This window comes from Trachypithecus francoisi, unplaced genomic scaffold (assembly GCF_009764315.1).
Source record: "Trachypithecus francoisi isolate TF-2019V2 unplaced genomic scaffold, Tfra_2.0 Lachesis_group3, whole genome shotgun sequence".
In the NCBI taxonomy this organism is placed as follows: domain Eukaryota; kingdom Metazoa; phylum Chordata; class Mammalia; order Primates; family Cercopithecidae; genus Trachypithecus; species Trachypithecus francoisi.
This window is the reverse complement of record NW_022681468.1, coordinates 48,203,036-48,224,959: the sequence shown is the minus strand read 5'-3', so window position 1 is coordinate 48,224,959 and position 21,924 is coordinate 48,203,036. Positions and strand designations below refer to the sequence as shown.

The 21,924-nt window shown below is 38.2% G+C and overlaps 2 pseudogenes; both read left to right on the top strand.

The window, feature by feature from the left end:
- The first annotated feature begins 9,169 nt into the window (after nt 1-9,169).
- Nucleotides 9,170-9,295, top strand: LOC117071887 (annotated as a pseudogene).
- Nucleotides 9,296-14,410: 5,115 nt separating this feature from the next.
- On the top strand, nt 14,411-15,746 carry LOC117071171 (annotated as a pseudogene).
- Nucleotides 15,747-21,924: the final 6,178 nt, after the last annotated feature.

Sequence of the window (21,924 nt, the reverse complement as noted above, 5' to 3'; positions counted from 1 at the left end):
GTGCCACCATACTTGGCTAATTTATGGTTATTATTATTATTTTGTAAGTCCTCTATCTTTATTTTTCTTCAAAGTTCTTTGGACTATGTTGTCGAGGATGGTCTCGAACTCCTAGGCTCAAATGATCCTCCCACCTTGGCCTCCCAAAGTGTTGGGATTACAGGCATGAGCCACTGTGCTCAGCTCCTCCTTTCAAAATTATTCAAGTTGCCCCATAGCTCATTGATATGCCAATTCTTTCTTTTATTTTTTAACCAGTCTTTTCCCCTCTGTTTCATTTTGGATTGTTTATATTGCTATGACTTCACCTTTAGTTATCTTTCCTTTCTCAGTGTCCAATCTTTCAGTAATCTCCCTCCCTCCAGTGTATTTTTCACCTCAGACATTGCAGTTTTCATCTCCAGAAGTTTGATCTGAATCTTTTTAATATCCTCTTCTTTTTAATATCCACTGTGTCATTCCTTAACATGTCACTCTTTCTTATAGTTTGATGAACACACGGAATAGAGTTATAACTGTTTTAATGTCCTTGTCTGTTAATTCCATCATTAGTATCATTTCTGGGTCAGTTTCTAGTAATTAATTTTTCTTCTCATCCATAAGTTATTAATATATTTTCCTGCTTCTTTACATGACTGGTAATTTTTTATCAGATGCCTGACATTCTGAATTTTAACCTGTTAGATGCTGGATATCTTTGACTTTTATAAATGTTTTTGAGCTTTGATCTGGGATGGAATGAAGTTATTTGGAAATAGTTTAATTCTTTTAGGTCTTGTTCTTAAGCTTTGTTAGGTGGGACCAGAGGAGGATTGAGTGTAGGGCAAATTTTTCCTTACTACCTTTCAGAATACTCTACCAGTGTTCCATGAATTATGAGGTTTTATTCACTGTGGCTGGTGGGAATAGGATATATTCCAGGCCCTGTGTGAGTTCTGAGGATTGTTCCCCATAATTCCTTTGAGTGCTTCTTCCTTCAGCCTCTAGCAGTTTCCTCACATTCATGTGCTGATCCTTTCTCAGCTGGATCCTTAAGGAGACCATCTGCAGATTTTCTAAGTTCCTTCTCTCTGAAGCCTTCTCCTCTCCAGTGCTCAGCCCTGTGAATTCTAGCCACGTTAGCCTCCCCAGACTTTTAGCTCCTTCTCCCCAACTTAGGGAAACTGTGGGGCTCTGCCTGGGTCCCTCATCCAAAACTACAATCCAAATAGTAAGCTAACACCATCATGTGGATCACTTTGTGTGTGTGTGTGTGTGTGTGTGTGTGTGGCAGAGGTTATCACTCTGTTGCCCACACTGGAGTTCAGTGATGCAATCGTGGCTCACTGCAGCCTCAACCTTCTATGCTCAGGCGGTCTTCCCACTTCAGCCTCTCAAGTAGCAGGGAACATAGGTGCACACCTGGTTAATTTTTAATTGTTTTTTGTAGGGATGGGATCTTGCCATATTGCCCAGGCTGGTCTTGAATTCCTGGGCTCAAGTGATCCTCTCACTTCGGCCTCCTAAAATCTTGGGATTTCAGGTGTGACCACTGCACCTGGCCCAGATCATTTATTTTGTTTCCTGTCTCTCAGAGGTCACTGTCTTTTGTTACCTGCTGCCTGATATTTTGTTTTGTTTTCCTTTCTATTATCATCCCTTATCTGCAGAAAGGGACCAGTGTTTTTATATCCAATTAGTTTGTATACTTTGTCTGGGTGGTTTTTCTGTTTTCTTTTGTTTTCAGTTATTTCATGTGGAAGATTAAGTCCTATGCCCATTACTCCATCTTGGTCACATGTGAAAGTCTTAAAATACATATGACTGCATTGCATTTTTTTCTATTAGGGATTATATTGATCTTTCACTTTTAAAATTATATTTATAAGTACATTTTATTATCTATGAGTTTTATTTCAGGATATGTATCAGTCAGGGTCCACTCAGGAGACAAAACCATATCAGTTATTTGAACAGAAAGAATTTGATACAAAGAATGGTAAGCTATACACAATTATCAACTCAGTAACTAAACAGCTAAAAAGGAAGACATATACCCTGTCACAGACACAACAACTATAGGCAGCAGCTACCACTACTAGGACTGGGAAAACAAAGAGAAGAGCTTGGAATTAATAAAATTTAGGAACACAGAAGTGGGGCCCTATGGAGATGAAACTCAGCCTCTGAGAAAGAAGCACTACCTGCCTAGGGCTGTGTTGGCATTGGGAGGAGGAGCCTTGCGGGGTTGAGGCCTGAACTTCTGAAGAAATGATGCTGGTTGGCTGGTGCATGCATCTTTGAGCAGGAATGGGATGAAGGGTTGGGAAAAACAGCAAGTAGGATCCAACCACTGATTTGGGAAGGAACTATCATTTCCAAGGTGAAGAAGCAAGCCTGGGTGATGCACACAAGCAGACAGGAAGTCCACAGGAAATAGGAAGGAAAACATCCATAGTTTTTCTTTAGTGCCCTTTACTGGCAGACTCTAACATGAAGCCAGCAACTAGTGCGGAAATGTGTTTTTCAGAGTACCAGATCCAGTACCACAAAGCAAAGTACAGAAGGGTGGATTTGGAGTTGAGAAAAAAGTAGTAACTGGCACCATATATATGGTAGATCTGAACTGTGTCAATTTAGCTAAGCTAGAACTAATTTCCCCCACTTCTCTTCTCTGCAACGTTCCAGATTAGTATCAGCAAAAAAAAAAAAAAAAAAAAGACTTTTGTGAGCAATTTGAAGGATGGAAGTAAAAAAAAAGGCTTTATTTTTCTTATCCTCTGAAGATCGAAGCAGAGAAAGGAGTGCTTTCGCATCTCACATATGTGGTCCTTATCTGCTGGCTTGCCAGGTTGGTGAGCCCACAGCAACTCCAGCTCCTGCAACACCCTCTTTCAGCTTCCCTGATACCTGGGCCAGGTCATGTTTAGCTTCATGGTAAAGTGCACCAGTTTCTGCAGGATGCCTGCAGGGTTGAATTGGAAGCTTGGAGGTCATAAAAGTCAAACATGGAGTCTAGTCCATCCTCATGTTTCCAGCTCAGCCTCATAGATTCTAGTTTATTACTACTTCCCTTATTTCATATCCATCTTCGCTTCCCAACTACTTGCCCTGTGGACTTGAGGTTTTAGCACTGAAGACACAACAGCCTCATATAGACTCTCACCAGATACCACAGTTCATAAGGTCAATAAAGTCCTAATTTTCCACATGTGCTGTGTGTGTTTGTTTATGTGTATGTGTGTGTGTGAGAGAGAGAGAAAGAAAGAGAGAGAGAGAGACTGAGAGACAGTGAGAGAAAGAGAGAATATATGTATCCCAGTGGTTCTGCTTTTCTTCTGGTCAAACTCTTACAGACACAGTATAGAAAAGGGAGGGTTACAAAATATTTGTTGTTTAAAAGGGTACCATTGGCTTTCAGGATTAAGTCCCACTGTTTTAGGGCACTCTTTGGCTATACCATATGGTCCTAATAGAGCTGTCAATCATAATGATTCTCATTATGTCCAATTCTTCAGCCACAGTGATTGTTCATGGGGCTAACAAACTAGCTGTGCCAACCTTGCATGAAATTGCCTCTATGGACATTAACAAAGAGGCTTTTCTTCCCTTATTTTCATAAACTGTAAGGATATCAGTGTAGGTTAGCCAGAGCCATCTTTCTAGCCATTTCCAGTCAGTCTCTTTTGTTTTTTTCAGCAGAAATACATGAGATTGACAGAAAAGAGGAGAAACTAGCAGAAGAGAGAGTTGAAGAGAGTGTGAGTGAGGGCCTTGGTGCTTGGCACTTCACCTGGACTACTAAATCCAGCTGTGCTGGTGTTCTTCCAGTTCCATATGCCAGTCACCTCCTTTTCTTCTAAAGCTCATTTGAGCTGGCCTTCAGTCAGTTGCAACAAGTGATATTTTTTTCTTTTCTTTCTTTCTTTCTTTTTTTTTTTTTTTTTTGTAGAGACAGGGTTCCAGTCTGTCACCCATGCTGGATAGAGTGCAGTGGAGTGAACAAATCTCACTGTAACCTCAAGTTCCTGGGCTCAAGTGATCCTCCCAACTCAGCCTTCCAAGTAGCTGGAACTGCAGCTGTGTACCACCACACCTGGCTAATAAAGTTTTATTGGAACATAGCCATGCTCATTTATTTATGTATCATCTATGGCTGCTTTAGCACTACAATGGCAGAGTAGAGCAGTTGTCACAGAGTTCATATGGCCTGCAAAGCCTAAAATATTTACAATTTCACTCTACAGAAAAGTTTGCAGAATTCTAATCTAAGCCATTCCTGAAATCAATATATTTGCCCATTTAAACATGATACTAGTAGCAATGCATTTCTCAGTGTTGGAAACAAGTGCTTGGTGCCGCAAAGAAAAACCAGCACTTAGAAAATTTCTCAGCAAGGCAAATTTACTTCTACAGGAGGGTGCTGCCTGCATCTATCATGATCGCAAGAGCACACAGAGCAAAGGAGAGGAGGGTTGTTATCCCTAACACAGCTCTTGTTCCTGTGTCCTCTCCATTGGCTGGAGTCAGACCGCACAATCTAAACTAACCCGACTGGCTAAGATTTTAAACTTCTCTAAATAAGGTAAAAGACTTAAACTTTTCCAAATAAGGTAAATGTGCAATTTGCAAAGAGAAGAGGCAGGGAGAATGGGAAGGCCATGTTTAGACATGTTTGGGCATGGCAAAGGTGGGAAGGGTTGTTTAGAGAACAAGAACTTATCATTTCTAGCACTGTGAAGACACTAGTCACTAGAGAAAGCCAGGAAGTTTGAAGAGGAACTGATTGTTTCTGACATTAGTATGCCAGACAATACATATCCCTACAGTACACAGCCTAGTCCAGACTATGGACATGCCCACACATGTTTCTTAATATTGGCTTCTTAAGCTGTCCTAAAATCTTTTTTTTGTTTGTTTGTTTTTGAGATGGAGTCTTGCTCTGTCACCCAGGTTGGAGTGCAGTGACGTGGTCTTGGCTCACTGCAGCCTCTGCCTCCCAGGTTCAAGTGATTCTCCTGCTTCAGCTTCCTAAGTAGATGGGATTACAGGCGTCTGCCACCATGCCTGGCTAATTTTTGTATTTTTAGTAGAGACGGGGTTTCACCATGTGGTCAGGCTAATCTTGAATTCCTGACCTCAGGTGATCCACCCGCCTTGGCCTCCCAAAGTGTTGGGATTACAGGTGTGAGCCACTGCGCCCAGCCAAGCTGTCCTAAAATCTTAAGACCTACACAGCATCATCAAGCAAATAAATTTAAAACAGCCTGGTTACTGGTATTCTGTCTTCTGAATTCAGAAATTCTATTTTACCTATTTTTAAATATAAATGCAAAACTAGAGTATAATCACATATTTCTTTAAATATTAAATTCCCTCAAAATAGAAGCACTAGTCAAAACAGCACAAGGAAGAGAAAAATAAAAACTTTAACACATATATGGAGGAAGCTTCAATACATATGGTGACATGTCTTATTCACTATTAAAGACAGTTGCAGTAGAAAATTGTATTTAATTTTCTATTCACTACATTAAAAATTACACAGTCTGAGAGATTCTGGCCAAATAATTTTTACTAATATAATTTTTCCAGAAATGGGAAAAACAGTGTTTTTACTTTAAAGCTCTAAGATTTTTTTTTAATTCAATAAGCTATTTAGGCTTCCATGTAGAAAGCTTATGTATTTAATTTTGGGTACTTAGGCAAAAGCCATCACTCTTCTTTTTCAGAGAGAGAAAACACATCATCTAGACTAGGCTTCTTAATGATTCCTTTTTATTACCCTCCATCGAAAGTCACAGCCAGACACACAAATATGTAAGAGGCAGGTGAATAATTGCCTATGTTTTTCAGAGCATAAACTAAACCAGTTCTGAAATTTGGGCATATTCTCTTAAATAGAAAGCTGACCACCCTGGGAGTAATAAACTTGATGATAGGACTTTCCTCTCTCCTCCTCCTCCTTCTAATTTTCTTTAATGTGAACAGATGAAGAGCTGTTGGCATTCAAGTTCCATGGAGCTATGAGGGTGACAAAACAGAAAACCACTATGAGACAGAAGGCAGAAAATATGAGAAAAGGGAGAGAAATTCTTCTAGTCTAATCAATGACCAGATTTGTTGATTGCTAGTTGATTTTAAAAAGCAGTTTCTGTTCAGAAACAAGGCTTGTTCCATATTGGAAAGGCTGTGTTTTCAGTGGTAGTAGCTATGTGTGTGATTGGTGGTAAGGGTGAGAGGTGAGGACTTATAAAATGAGAGGCGTATATCTTCATGTTACCAGTTTCTATTAGTCTCTATTTTAATTGGGCCATGTACTATATGCTAATGTTTTTACTCAAGTGCCTTGGTGGGTGTTGGAGTGGTTTCCAGGTGGGGGTTTCTCCTAAAGGACATGAAAAGCCAGTGAACAGAAGAATTTGTCTTAATATACCCAGAAGTTTTCTGCAAAATCAAATTTCTGGAGCTGATTCTTAAACAGTGGTCAAATCTACCACCCAATCAGCAAGTAAACATGCTCTCTGCCATCAACTAGGATTCAAAGAAGAAACAAAAAATTTAGGCTGTTCATTATAGTTCTGTTTGATTCATCCAAAAACTATTTTAAATTGGTCGTGTCACTGGAACTCAAGAATGCAACTAATGGAGTCAAGTAAATTATTGGACCATTGGAAAGAAGTGCTAAACCATGCCCATTCCTTGATTCCCACTATAGCACAGTGCAAGACATGTTTTATCCCACAGTATGTGAGTTGAGATTTAATTGTCTTTTTCTTGTGTTCATAAAAGATCAAAGAGCCAACACTACTGTGGTAATGTGGCAAAAAAGTACCTCCTGACAGCATGAAGTGGCAACTGACAGTTGATGTAAACTTGGATTCTATTGATAATAGTAGCTAAATTTTTGGAGAACTCGCAACCTGTCAGGAACCACATTAGGCAGTTTGCTTGGATTATGTAATGTCAGATTAGTGGAAAAACAAAACTGAGCAATGTTTTGTTTATAAGAAAAAAATCTAAAAGTAACGTTTTAAAGAGAGAAAAGGCAGGTTCAGGGTGAAGGAGGAGAATTTTGCTTTTGAGCTGCGTGTGCTGCATTCAAGACAACAATCTAGGCGGAAATGAGTTGTATGAGTCTTGAGCTCCGAAGAGAGATCTGGGTGAGAGATGTGTATTTATTTGTGCTTACAGGAGGAGGACAGGAAGATCAGAATACAGAGGAACATGTATGTTTAAGGAGTAGGCAAAGACATGGATCCAAACTAGGAGACTGTGGCATCATACAGGCTGTTACCAGGTAGCATTTTAAGAAGGACATGAATAGAGACAATTAAAAAAACACAGTTTATAGAGGAGATACGATAGTCACAAACATACACATCAAATAACTTTGCAGCCGAATAGGTTAAAAAGAGCTTGTAGAAATGCAAAAACCTAATAAAATTATAGTTGTAATTTTTAAAACATCCCTTTCAGAAGTAGAAAGATTCACTACACAAAAAGATAAGTAAGGACATAGAGGAATTGAATAATATAACAATAAAGTAGATTAATAAAATCATGTGTAATTTCTATCCTACTGACATAGAGTATGAATTTTTGTAGGAATATAAATAGTACAAATATTGATGATATATGTATTTGACTACAAAGAAAACCCTTAAAAACATTAAAATATAGAACACTCACAGGCCACAACAAAATTAGAAATAAGTAATAACATGTTGACTGAAAACATTTTGGAAGTTACGAAACACTCTCTTAACTCCAGCATCAAAGAGACATTTAAAACTGAAATTATATGCTATCTAGAAAGCATGGAAAGGGGAATGATTCACATTGAATATTTTGTATTAAAACAGTTTAATTTATAGTCAGAGAAAAATGTATAGCCTCGAATTCCTTCATGTTTAAAGAAAATAAAAAATCAAATAATTTAGACCCATTGTTATGGGCTGAATAAAGTCTCCCCCAAAATTCACGTGTTGAAATCCTACCCCTCAGAACCTCAGAAAGTGACTGCGTTTGGAAATAGGGCCTTGAAAGAGGTAATTAAGGTAAAATGAGCTCCCACAGTGGGTCTAATCCAATACGACTAGTGTTCTTATAAGAAGAGGAGATTAGGACGCACACAACACACTTACCAAGGGATGATGCCATGTGAGGACACAGTATAGAGGCAACCATCTGGAAGTCAAGGAGAGTCCTCAGAAGAAACCAAATGTGCTGACACTTTGATCTTGGACTCTAGCATCTGTAACTCTGAGAAAATAAAATTCTGTTGTTTAAGCCATTCTCATTGCAGCTCCAGCAAATGAATATGCCCATCTTAAGAATTAGTAAAAGAGGCCAGGCACAGTGGCTCATGCCTGTGATACCAGCACTTTGGGAGGCTGAGGCAGGTGGATCACTTGAGGTCAGGAGTTCGAGACCAGCATGGGCAACATAGCAAAAAACCCCGTCTGTACTAAAAATACAACTATATATATATATATATATATATATATATACACATACACACACACACACACACACACATACACACACGCACATATATATATATTAGCTGGTCATAGTGGTGGGGCATCTGTAGTCCTGGCTACTCAGGAGGCTGAGGTAGTAGAATCCCTTGAACCTGGGAGGCGGAGGTTGCAGTGAGCGGAGATCGAGCCACTGCACTCCAGCCTGGATGACACAGTGAGACTCCATCTAAAAAAAAAAAAAAAGGAAGAATCAGTAACAGAAAAATAAAATAAACCAAAGAAAGTAAGTAGTAGGAATTAGCAAAGACAAAAGATAAAATTAATAGAACAGAAAACACCAAAATAGAAGAGAAAAGCCAAATACTGATGCTATGAAAACAGCAATAAAATAAATAAACTGCGATTTGTTGAGATAGAAAACATGCAAGATTAAGAATGGGAAGTACAGAGCTACAAATAAATACAAAACAAAAGAGATGAAAATAATTATAAGAAACACCATGTAAAAATCTGTGACAGCAATTTGATAACCTAGAAGAAATGACTTACTAACAAAATGAGCAAAATTAACCCAAGAAGAAATAAAAAAACTTTAAAAGAGTAATTGCTATGTAAAATATTACAAAGGTAATTGAAGATGTGGCACTAAAAAAATCTGATTATTTAATAGCTGAAGCTTTTTTATTGAAAGAAAAGTATTCAATAGGTCATTTCAAAGAGAGTTTGCAGGCCTTGAAGCCAGGAACTCTAAAGGCTATGACAAGAGATTGAAGTTCTCCAAAGGATGCCATAGTCACTCAATAGTGCTGTTTTCCTGAAGGGATATAAGACTTAGCCACTCATAATCATACTGTGATGTGGTGACGTGGGAAAGTAAATACATGTCTGAAAGTTTTAAAAAATTTAAAAATTAAAAGTGTTGATCTTACAGCTGAATGCAATCTAACAGTTAGCAGAGATAATTCTAATATCGTTTACATTATTTCAGATTATAATAAAAGATGGAAAGCACCCCAATTTGTTTTGTGATGTTTATATAAGTGTAATACTAAAATTTGATAAAGACAGTCAAGAAGAAGAGATCACTATGGGAGAGGGAGCATTAATCTAATTTATAGTATTAATGTAGAAATTCTAAATGAAATATAAACAAATTGAACCCAGCAATATATTAAAAGAATAATATTGTATGGCCATCCAACAATGCAAGGGTTCAATATTAAAAACATATATATAATTTATTATATTATGTAAGAAAAATAATATCAAATACTAAAGCACCTTTAATAAAATGTAATAGTGATTTCTAATTTCAAAAACCTCTACATAGAACAGATCAAAACTGTGTGAACACAATTATAATTATTGGCTAAAAATTAAATGCAAATGACTTTCTAGATGATAAAACACTAAAGGACAGTCCTATTAAAACCAGAAAAAAAGCCAATTCAATGTTGTTTTGTAGGTTTAAGAAAAAATATTAGGAGAAGAAAATAAAATGGAAATAACCAATATAGATACCAGAAAATAAAAAAGCTAAATGTATTTGTTCTTGCTGATCATAGAGTTGAATACCTAAGAAACATAAGTTTAAAAACTACTGAAGAGGGGAACCTGGCGAGGCATCCAGTTATAATGTACATATAACTTATTATTATAGCAATAAAAAGCAACAGAATGATGCCAAAATTTCATTTAGAATAATGAAATAACTTAGAATATTAAGGCATTTATTTAAGAACATAGCTATAAAACCTGTATGACATATGAAAATTGAAACCTTTTGCTCTTTGAAAGATAATTTCCAACAACAATGTAAGCAGATTACAACACATAAGACAAACCACAGACTACAAGAAAATATTTGCAATGCACATATCTGACAAAGGTCTTGCATCTCAGCTATATAAATATCATTCATAACTCAACAAGAAGAAAACAAACAGCCCAATAAAAAAAGGGGGCCAAATATTTGAGTAGAAAAAAATCACAAAAGAAGATATACAAATGGGTCAGGTGCGGTGGCTTTCCCAGCACTTTGGGAGGCCGAGATGGGTGGATCACTTGAGATCAGGTGTTCAAGACCAGCCTGGCCAACATGGTGAAACCCAGCCTCTACTAAAAATAGAAAAATTATCTGGATGTGATGTGATGGCACATGCCTGTAATCCCAGGTACTCGGGAGGCTGAGGCAGGGGAATGGCGTGAACCCGGGAGGCGAAGCTTGCAGTGAGCCAAGATCGCGCCACTGCACTCCAGCCTGGGTGACAGAGTGAGACTCCATCTCAAAAAAAAAAAAAAAAAAAAATACACGAATAAATGCTCAAAGTAATTAGCTACCTGGGAAATGTAATTTAAAATCACAGCGAGATGGAACTATATATCCACTAGAATTCACTACAATTGAGAAGACTGAGAATGCCAAGGATATACAACAATTGGAAATCTCGTACAGTGACAGTGAAAATGTAAAATAGCACAAGTTTGGAAAACTTTTGACAGTTTTTTTAAAATGTAAAGAAGCCCCTACTATATGACTAAACAATTCTAATTCTAAATATTAACTGATGAATAAAGAAATATATGTCTAATAAATGAATTGTACACTAATGCTTATGACAGCTTTATTATGACAGCAAAAACTGGAAACAGCCCAAATGTCCATGACTAGGTGAAGAGATAAACAAAATGTGATAAATCCATGTAACTGACTTCTACTCATCAATGAAAAGAAACTACTGATACTTTAAAAAAACCTGATAAATGTCGAAATAATTATGCTGAGGAAGCCAGGTACGGAAGTGATTTTATATATTATTCCATTTTTATGAAACTATAGAAAATAATTTATAGGGACAGAGAGCAAATTTGTCCCAAATCTATAAGGACAGGGTTTGGGGGAGAAGAAAAAAAATTAATTACCCAGTGACATGAAGAAACCTTTGAGGAGGATGAAAATGTTGTGAAATATGAGAATTTCAGGAATAAACAGACGCTTCTAAAAACTCATAGAAAAGAGCAGAAGGGCTATAAAGGATCAAGAATTGGAAGGACATCAGAACACTCAATCATAATGATTCAAATCAAAATGATATCACATCTAGAATTGTATAACAAATTACAATAATGATCAATTATGAGGAGTTACAAGAACCGTTTTTTTTGTTTGTTTGTTTGTTTGTTTGTTTTTTGGGGCAGAGTCTCACTCTGTCGCCCAGGCTGGAGTGCAGTGGTGCGATCTCAGGTCACTGCAACCTCTGCCTCCTGGGTTCAAGAGATTCTCCTGATTCAGCCTCCCAAGTAGCTGGAATTACAGGCACCCACCACCACACCTGGCTAATTTTTGCCCTCCCAAAGTGCTGGGATTTCAGGCACGAGCCACCGAACCTGGCCAAGAAGCATATTTTTATTTCACCATTCATGCCTACTTCCTCAGAAAGCTACTGGAAAATGTATTCCTTCGAAATGAATTTAAGCCAAATGAGAGTAAGACATGAGATACAGATAAGAAGAGCTAAAAACAGGTTAAAAAGCAACAGAATTCCTGGGAAGATCATGAAGCAGACTCACAAAACGACAGTAGTGTGGCAGATCATAGAGAAAGAAGGGATCTAAGAAGATGTTTTCCAGGGGAAAAAATGAATTTATAGGTTATTCTATATACCTGGTTACATTGAGAAGAGATTTACAGCTCTACCAGAGAGTTTAAATAAGAATTAGTGTTAAGTACCTGGGGAAGAAATACAAGCAAAGAAAAAATGAAGCAATTATTAAGTCTAGGAAAAGTTTTATAAAAAGGAAGTAAAACAAAAAGTTTCACAAAAATAGGAAGTAAAGTCCTAGTACACTAAGGAAGTATGAATAACATTTGCATAGTCAAAATAATGTAACCAAAATAATAAAAGTTGAGATATACCTACATTGGTAGAAGAGAGAGGAAGTGTGTGTTTGGGGTGCAGGCAGTTATAGAAGAGCTAAATATTCCTCTACTCTACTAGGAAGTCATTGAAATTGACTGATGGTGTCCACAACTGAAATTTTAAAACTAGTTGTATTAGTACATACTTTAGAGATATGGATGTAAATGACAGAAGAAAGAGCCAAAACAACACAGAGCAGTTGCCACCAAGGAACAGGTACCACGAAGGTGGGGAAGGGTGGGGCAATTTCTGTTTTTCTCTGTAAGTGTTTATAGTATAATTTGACTGTATTTTGATCATAAGAGTGATGGGATGCTATTGATATTTTTTGAAGTCTTCACTGCCAGTTGTGTGAAAAGGGAAAGAACAGAAATAGGGAGAATCTTTAGAAGGTGTAATGGTGCAGGCAGAAGATGACAATGCTTGGTCTAGGTTGGAGGACCAGAGATGGTCAGAAGTGGTGGAATTAGAGATATATTTGTTGATGATAAAATTGATAGAACTTGCTCATCTACTGAATATGGAGAGTGAGGGAAAAGGGAGTCGTGAATGATTCCTAGGTTTTTGACTCAAGCAGGTATATGCTCGAATGGTATAGTCATTTATTAAAATGGAGAAAGTCTGAGAACTAAATGTGACAGAGGAATCCATACTTCTGTTTTGGACATGTTGAGTTTGAGAAAGTGATTAAAGGCAAGGACTCTGGAAGAAATGACTTGAGTTTGAATCCCAGATTCACCACCTACTAGCTGTGTGACCCTGAGTAAGTCATTTAACCTCTCTGTGTGTCATTTTCCTCATACGTGAACTATAATAGAAATAATAATTTATTTGCTTCATAAAGTTGTTGTAAGAATGAAACTGTTAATTAATTGGCAGGGATCATTGCGTGATTCACTGATTTATTCCAAGCGCCTAGAACAATGCCTGGAAGAGAGTGGGTGCTTAATAAATACTGCTGAATGAATGAATGGATGTCTATTACACATTTGAGAGGAGAGGTTCAATAGATATATAGACGTACAACTCTGGAAATTAGAGCCAGACATAAGTTGGGAGTCATCAGTAAATAGGTATTAAGAAATACCTATTTAATACATATTAAATAGGTAGTTAAGAAAGCAGCTATAATATAAGGAAAGTTCTCCAGATCTTAAAACATACTAGAGCTGCAACATTTACGTGTGTTACTTGTATAAGTACTGTCTGACAGATCAGTGTTACAGAAAAGATAGTTCAGAAACGAGTGCATTAGAAGTGTATCAGGCTGGTGTGGTGGCTCACACCTGTAATCCCAGCACTTTGGGAGGCCAAAGTGGGTGGGTCATTTGAGGTCAGGAGTTTGAAACCAGCCTGGCTAACATGGTGAAACCCAGTCTGTACTAAAAATACAAAAATTAGCTGGGCATGGTGGTGGGCGCCTGTCATCCCAGCTACTCAGGAGGCTGAGGCAGGAGAATCGCTTGAGCCCGGGAGGCCAAGGTTGTGGTGAGCAGGGACTGCACCATTGTACTCCAGCCTGAGCAACAGGGTGAAATTCCACCTCAATAAAAAACAAAAAGAAAGAAAGAAAAAGCATATCAGTTGGAATAGATTATTCAAACAAACAATGGAGGTGGGGAAAATGAGAATATGCGGGGGATGGAGGGTGGTGGTGAAATCCAATCAGATCTTTACATTAAATTACAGCCAAAAAATTCAACATAGGCTAAGGAATTGAAAGTAAAATATGAAAACAAAACCCCAAAACTGTTGAAGGAATTATGGGCAAATATTTACACCAATCTTGGGATGGGGAATGTTAATGCCATGGAAGAAATCACGAAGAAAAAAATATATATTATTTTTAATAGATGACATAAATATTTAAAACTTCTGAACATTAAAAAGTCATAAACAAAAATTTTAAAATGACAAACTGGCAAAATATATTTGAAATATGACAGATAAGTGATTAATATTACATCATTATAATTTATTAAGAAAAGTAAGTTGCAGCCAGCACATCAAGGTTACTGACTTTTTATGATGTTTGGTGGCTGTGAGATTATAGAAGCATACGAATATGATCTTTATCAAGATGAGTTATCTAGTGAAATGAGTGTTGATAGTGAGGTGGAATTTCAACTCTATAGCTGAATTTATTATGCCCAAGATCTTGGTGATGTCATTAGGGAAGAAGAACATGAAGAAAAGAACTCTGGGAATTTGGAATCTTCGAGTAGTAAACCAAATCAGAAGAGGCTAATTGTCCTTTCAGATAGTGAGGTCATCCAGTTGTCAGATGGCTCAGAGGTCATCACTGTCTGATGAAGATAGTATTTATAGATGTAAAGGAAAGAATGTTAGAGTTCAAGCACAAGAAAATACCCATGGTCCTTCTGCTTCTCTTCAATCTAATGAGCTGGTTGATAAGAAATGCAAGAGTGATATTGAAGAGAGATCAGGTGTAATCCGAGAGCTCATGATTATAGAGGTCACTTCAAGTGAAGAGGAAGAAAGCACCATTTCAGAGGGCGATAATGTGGAAAGCTGGATGCTACTGGGATGTGAAGTAGATGATAGAGATGATGATATCCTTCTCAACCTTGCAGGATGTGAAAACTCTGTTACTGAAGGAGAAGATTGTATAAACTGGTTCATCAGTGACAAAGATATTGAGGCCCAGATAGCTAATAACAAATCACCTGGAAGACGCACCCAGAGATATTATTCAGCCAACAAAAACATTATCTGTAGAAATTGTGACAAATGTGGCCATTTAACAAAAAACTGCCCCTTACCAGGAAAAGTTCATCACTGCTTCCTGTGCTCCAGGAGAGGACATCTCCTGTATTCCTGGCCAGCCCCCCTTTGCGAATACTGTCCTGTGCCTAAGATGTTAGACCACTCATGTCTTTTCAGACATTGTTGGGATAAAGAGTGTGCCTGATGTCATATGTTAGGTCACTATACAGATACTTGCACAGAAATCTGGAGGCAATATCACCTAACGACCAAACCTGGACCATCCAAAAAGCCAAAGACCCCTTCAAGACCATCAGCCTTAGCATATTACTGTCACTGCATGCAAAAGGCAATTATGGGCACAAGTGTCCAGAAAGAGAAGTGTATGACCCGTCTCCAATATCTCCATTCATCTGCTACTACGATGACAAATACGAAATTCAGGAGAGAGAAAAGAGACTAAAACAAAAAATAAAAGTACTGAAGAAAAATGGAGATATCCCAGAGCCATCCAAGCTACCTTAGATAAAAACAGCAAATGAGAACCCCCATCATTATATAAGGAAGGGCCATGCCTCGTGGAAAAGCAACAGGTGGCCTCAATAAAATAAGGAAACACAAAAAGAAATGAAGAACAAGAACAGAAACTGGGAGAAGCACAGGAAGGCTGACAGACATGTGAAGTGGATGAGGATTTTCCTAGGGGCCCCAAAACCTGCTCTTCTCCTGGCAGTTTTAAAACCCAGAAGCCTTCCAAGTCCTTTCACCATTCATCACATTACTTCACATCAAGAGAAGACAAGTCTCCCAAAGAGGTTAAGAGAGGCAAGAGAAGAAAAAGGAGAGGTGCTTGGAAGATGATGACAATGATAACTTATTTGTTATTAAGCAGAGGGAAAAAAATGTCTTAAGCTGTCAGGCAGCCTCTGATGTGGCTTTCCTTTGTTCTTTTGGCCTTTGTGTCTATAACCTTCTGGCATTGTGATTATTATCTGTGACTAAACAAAGTGAGTTTTGTTTTTGTTTTTGTTTTTGTTTTTTAATGTCAGCCATTCCTAGATTTACTGAACGTCCGTGGAGATCTCAACTCTCTAAGTCCAACAGGTTACTAGGTAAGAAAGTAGAAAGATAAACCCGGACTTCTCCTGTTCCAGGATGTCATCTTTACTCAGAATCCTAGGGCTAGGAAGAAGAATTCATCTTTTCAAGAAAGCTTTTAAAAAATACTTTGGGGGAAAAAAAAAACGCATCAAAGATAATTCATCCTCAGCCTGAGTATGAAATTAAATCCTTGTAGGAAGAGAAATTAACACTAAGAAAAAGTCATCAGTATTTTTCAACTTTTTTTTTTACACTGGAAAGGACAATAACAATAAATTTATGTCCAGCTTTTCTTGCTGCTGAAGCTGTTTTCAGAATCTTCCTTTGGACAAAACATCACAAGCTGACTGTAAAAACAAAAATGTCATCATTGAAGCCCTGAAGAGGCAGGGAATCGGGCCTCAGCAAAATAGAGGTGAAGAGTCCATCCAGTATAAATGTCAGAAAACAGATTTCCTAAAACAAGTGAAAGAGACATAAAAAATTTTAACATAATCACAATGAAATCATTTTTTACCACTTCTACAGCGATGTTTCAAGTGGACAGTCACTCAGATCTGTAGAGATGAATATTACTAAAAACATTGTTTTATTCTCTTGTATTTTTTTAAACTACCTCAAAATTATACAGAACTTTCTGGTACTTGTAGATCTTTTGTACTTCTCATACCCTAATGTCAGAATAAGAAAAATAAAATATCTGAAACAGAAATAAAAGTATAAGCATGCTCATAGAAGAATTGACAGAATACATAAATAGGAAATTCACAGAAGAAAAATACAAAGAAATAACAAACATATGAATAACTTTAATCTCTGGCAATTAATCAAAACCATATAACTGGGCAGAAAACACTTTTGGATCAAATTAGCAAAAACTACAAAAATTATAATATTCAGTGTTACCAAAGATGTAGAGAAATTAGTACTCATAACACATTTCAGATGGGAAAACTCTCTAGTAGGAGTCTTGAAAATAAATATCAAAAGCTTAAACTTTGTTAGCATCTTTCATTCCAGCGTTTCATTTTTATGAATATGTTTCAAGAAAATTAAAATATGCCATTAAAAGTAATGGTGTGAATCTGGTATTTTTTAATATGAAAAGATGTCCAAAATAGATTACTAAGAGCAAAAAGGGTACAAACATAGTATACTGTGGTACTGTTTTGTTTCAATATGCTGTCTGAAAGAAAGATCAAAATGAATACATTGAAACCCTAGAAATGATTATCTTTTGGTGGAAAAATTGGGGGTGACTTTATTTCAAATTTATACTTTACATATGCCAAACTTTCTGTAGTGGACACATTTCATAATTATAAAACATTTAAATTAAAAATTCAATATAGTACTATGTAGGATATTTCTAGTAGAAAAATTTACTAAGAGAGTTTGAGATTCAAAATAATGGTTGATGAAATGTAATATTATAATTGAAATTCATTCACGATAAAAAAAAAATGGATCCATGCAAAGATCATCAAAGAATGTGAAAGCCATGAGGTGAAAAATTGATGGCGAACTTTATAATGGTTGTATCAGTGTGGCAGCACTTGGGCCCCTGGATTAAGTTTTAGCACCACTAAAAGTGGGACAATCAGACATTATGTGTCTTGTATTGTGATACATTAGGATGTACCTGGCACTACCCATAAATATTCTTGAAGAAAGAAAGACAGGAAGGAAGGAGGGAAGGAAAGAAACAGGGAAGGAAGGAAAGGAAGGAAAGGAAAGGGAAGGAAGGAAGGAAGAAAGGAAGGTGGGAAACTTAAATCTAATCAAGTTTATATACCTAACAGTTAACAAATAATATAGGGGGATAGAAAAATAAGCTGAACAATGTCACCAGGGAGCTAATAGACAAATCAGAATGTGAGAAAATCAGTAAGATTAGGCCGGGCATGGTGGCTCACGCCTGTAATCCCAACACTTGACCTCGTTAACAGATAACGAGGTCAAGAGATGGTCGCTACCATCTCTTGATGGTGAAACCCCGTCTCTTCTACAAATACAAAAATTAGCTGTGTGTGATGGTGCATGCCGGTGGTCTCAGCTACTCAGGAGGCTGAGGCAGGAAAACTGCTTGAATCTGGGAGATAGAGGTTGCAGTGAGCCGAGATCGCACCACTGCACTCCAGCCTGGGTGACACAGCCAGACTCTGTCTCAAAAAAAAAAAAAAACCTAGTCCTTTTAAAAACTAAATGGTGCAAAAAAATGGAAGGAGGGATGTATTATAGATTAAAATAAATTTAAGAAATATAACAACCAAGTATGATGTTTGGTCCTATTTTGGATCCTGATTTGAACAAACTACAAAAATTCATATTTTAGGTCAGTCAGAGGAACTTGATTCTGGGTCATGTTACATGATACTAAAAATTTTTTTGTTTATTCCGTTAGTTGTAGTAATGGCATGTTACAATTAAAGTATCCTTCTCTCTCTACTAAGATATTTGTGATTAAAATTATACAATGTCTGGAATTTGATTTTGATACTCCAAAATTTAAAAGGGAAAAAAGGTGTCTGTACTTGGTGGGGGAAGCTATACCAATGAAATAAAATTGGCAAAATTGTAATGACTCTTGAAGCTTAGTGATGGGTACATTAGGGTTCACTAAACTGTCTTCTCCACTTTTGTGTATATTTGAAAATTTCCCTAATTAAAATGTAAAAGTAAACTTAAAATTATTAGCACAGATTTTCAGTTGAAGAAAATCAATGTTCCTGCTCATAGTTTTGGTACAAGTGGACATTGTCCAAGTTTGCTAATATGAACATTTATTATTTTTTAGAAATTGAGATCTTGTATCTCTGACTGGGAGAGTTATCTGGAGATACTTAGCTTAACTTGTAGACAGACACAGATTTTTGAGATGATAAAAAACTTTATAGAATAAAAACAGGGAGCAAGATGGCCGAATAGGAACAGCTCCAGTCTCCAACTCCCAGCGCCAGTAACACAGAAGACCGGTGATTTCTGCATTTTCAACTGAGGTACTGGGGTCATCTCTCTAGGGAGTGCCGGACAATCGGTGCTGGTCAGCTGCTGCAGCCTGACCAGCGTGAGCTGAAGCAGGGCGAGGCATCGCCTCACCTGGAAGCGCAAGGGGGAAGGAAATCCGTTTTCCTAGCCAGGGGAACTGAGACACATAACACCTGGAAAATCGCGTAACTCCCACCCCAATACTGCGCTTTAAGGAAACAGGCACACCAGGAGAATATATCCCACACCTGGCCGGGAGGGTCCCACGCCCACGGAGCCTCCCTCACTGCTAACACAGCCGTCTGCGGCGATCTATCCGCAAGGCAGCAGCGAGGCTGGGGGAGGGGCGCCCGCCATTGCTGAGGCTTAAGTAGGTAAACAAAGCCGCTGGGAAGCTCGAACTGGGTGGAGCTCACAGCAGCTCAAGGAAACCTGCCTGTCTCTGTAGACTCCACCTCTGGGGACAGCGCACAGCTGAGGTCCAATAGGGAAAGCAGCGGGGGCGGTGCAGAGGCGAACGACTCTGTCTGACAGCTTTGGGGAGAGCCGTGGATCTCCCAACGCGGAGGTTGAGATCCGAGAACGGACAGACTGCCTGCTCAGGTGGGTCCCTGACCCCTGAGTAGCCTAGCTGGGAGACATCCCCCACTAGGGGCAGTCTGACACCCCACACCTCACAGGGTGGAGTCATCCCTGAGAGGAAACTTCCAAAGGAAGAATCAGACAGGTACACTCGCTGTTCAGCAATATTCTATCTTTGGCAACCTCTGCTGCTGATACCCAGGCAAACAGGGTCTGGAGTGGACCTCAAGCAATCTCCAACAGACCAACAGACAGTCCTTCTGACTGTCAGACGGAAAACTATCAAACAGGAAGGACACCTATACCAAAACCCATCAGTACGTCACCATCATCAAAGACCAGAGACAGATAAAACCACAAAGATGGGGAAAAAGCAGGGCAGAAAAGCTGGAAATTCAAAAAATAAGAGCGCATCTCCCCCTGCAAAGGAGCGCAGCCCATCGCCAGCAACGGATCAAAGCTGGTCAGAGAATGACTTTGACGAGATGAGAGAAGAAGGCTTCAGTCCATCAAACTTCTCAGAGCTAAAGGAGGAATTACGTACCCAGCGCAAAGAAACTAAAAATCTTGAAAAAAAAGTGGAAGAATTGACAGCTAGACTAATTAATGCAGAGAAGATCATAAACGAAATGACAGAGATGAAAACCATGACACGAGAAATACGTGACAAATGCACAAGCTTCAGTAACCGACTTGATCAACTGGAAGAAAGAGTATCAGCGATTGAGGATCAAATGAATGAAATGAAGCGAGAAGAGAAACCAAAAGAAAAAAGAAGAAAAAGAAATGAACAAAGCCTGCAAGAAGTATGGGATTATGTAAAAAGACCAAATCTACGTCTGATTGGGGTGCCTGAAAGTGAGGGGGAAAATGGAACCAAGTTGGAAAACACTCTTCAGGATATCATCCAGGAGAACTTCCCCAACCTAGTAGGGCAGGCCAACATTCAAATTCAGGAAATACAGAGAACGCCACAAAGATACTCCTCCAGAAGAGCAACTCCAAGACACATAATTGCCAGATTCACCAAAGTTGAAATGAAGGAAAAAATCTTAAGGGCAGCCAGAGAGAAAGGTCGGGTTACCCACAAAGGGAAGCCCATCAGACTAACAGCAGATCTCTCGGCAGAAACTCTACAAGCCAGAAGAGAGTGGGGGCCAATATTCAACGTTCTTAAAGAAAAGAATTTTCAACCCAGAATTTCATATCCAGCCAAACTAAGCTTCATCAGTGAAGGAGAAATAAAATCCTTTACAGATAAGCAAATGCTTAGAGATTTTGTCACCACCAGGCCTGCCTTACAAGAGACCCTGAAGGAAGCCCTAAACATGGAAAGGAACAACCGGTACCAGCCATTGCAAAAACATGCCAAAATGTAAAGACCATCGAGGCTAGGAAGAAACTGCATCAACTAACGAGCAAAATAACCAGTTAATATCATAATGACAGGATCAAGTTCACACATAACAATATTAACCTTAAATGTCAATGGACTAAATGCTCCAATTAAAAGACACAGACTGGCAAACTGGATCAAGAGTCAAGACCCATCAGTCTGCTGTATTCAGGAGACCCATCTCACATGCAGAGACATACATAGGCTCAAAATAAAGGGATGGAGAAAGATCTACCAAGCAAATGGAGAACAAAAAAAAGCAGGGGTTGCAATCCTAGTCTCTGATAAAACAGACTTTAAACCATCAAAGATCAAAAGAGACAAAGAAGGCCATTACATAATGGTAAAGGGATCAATTCAACAGGAAGAGCTAACTCTCCTAAATATATATGCACCCAATACAGGAGCACCCAGATTCATAAAGCAAGTCCTTAGAGACCTACAAAGAGACTTAGACTCCCATACAATAATAATGGGAGATTTCAACACTCCACTGTCAACATTAGACAGATCAACGAGACAGAAAGTTAACAAGGATATCCAGGAATTGAACTCATCTCTGCACCAAGCGGACCTAATAGACATCTATAGAACTCTCCACCCCAAATCAACAGAATATACATTCTTCTCAGCACCACATCGCACTTATTCCAAAATTGACCACATAATTGGAAGTAAAGCACTCCTCAGCAAATGTACAAGAACAGAAATTATAACAAACTGTCTCTCAGACCACAGTGCAATC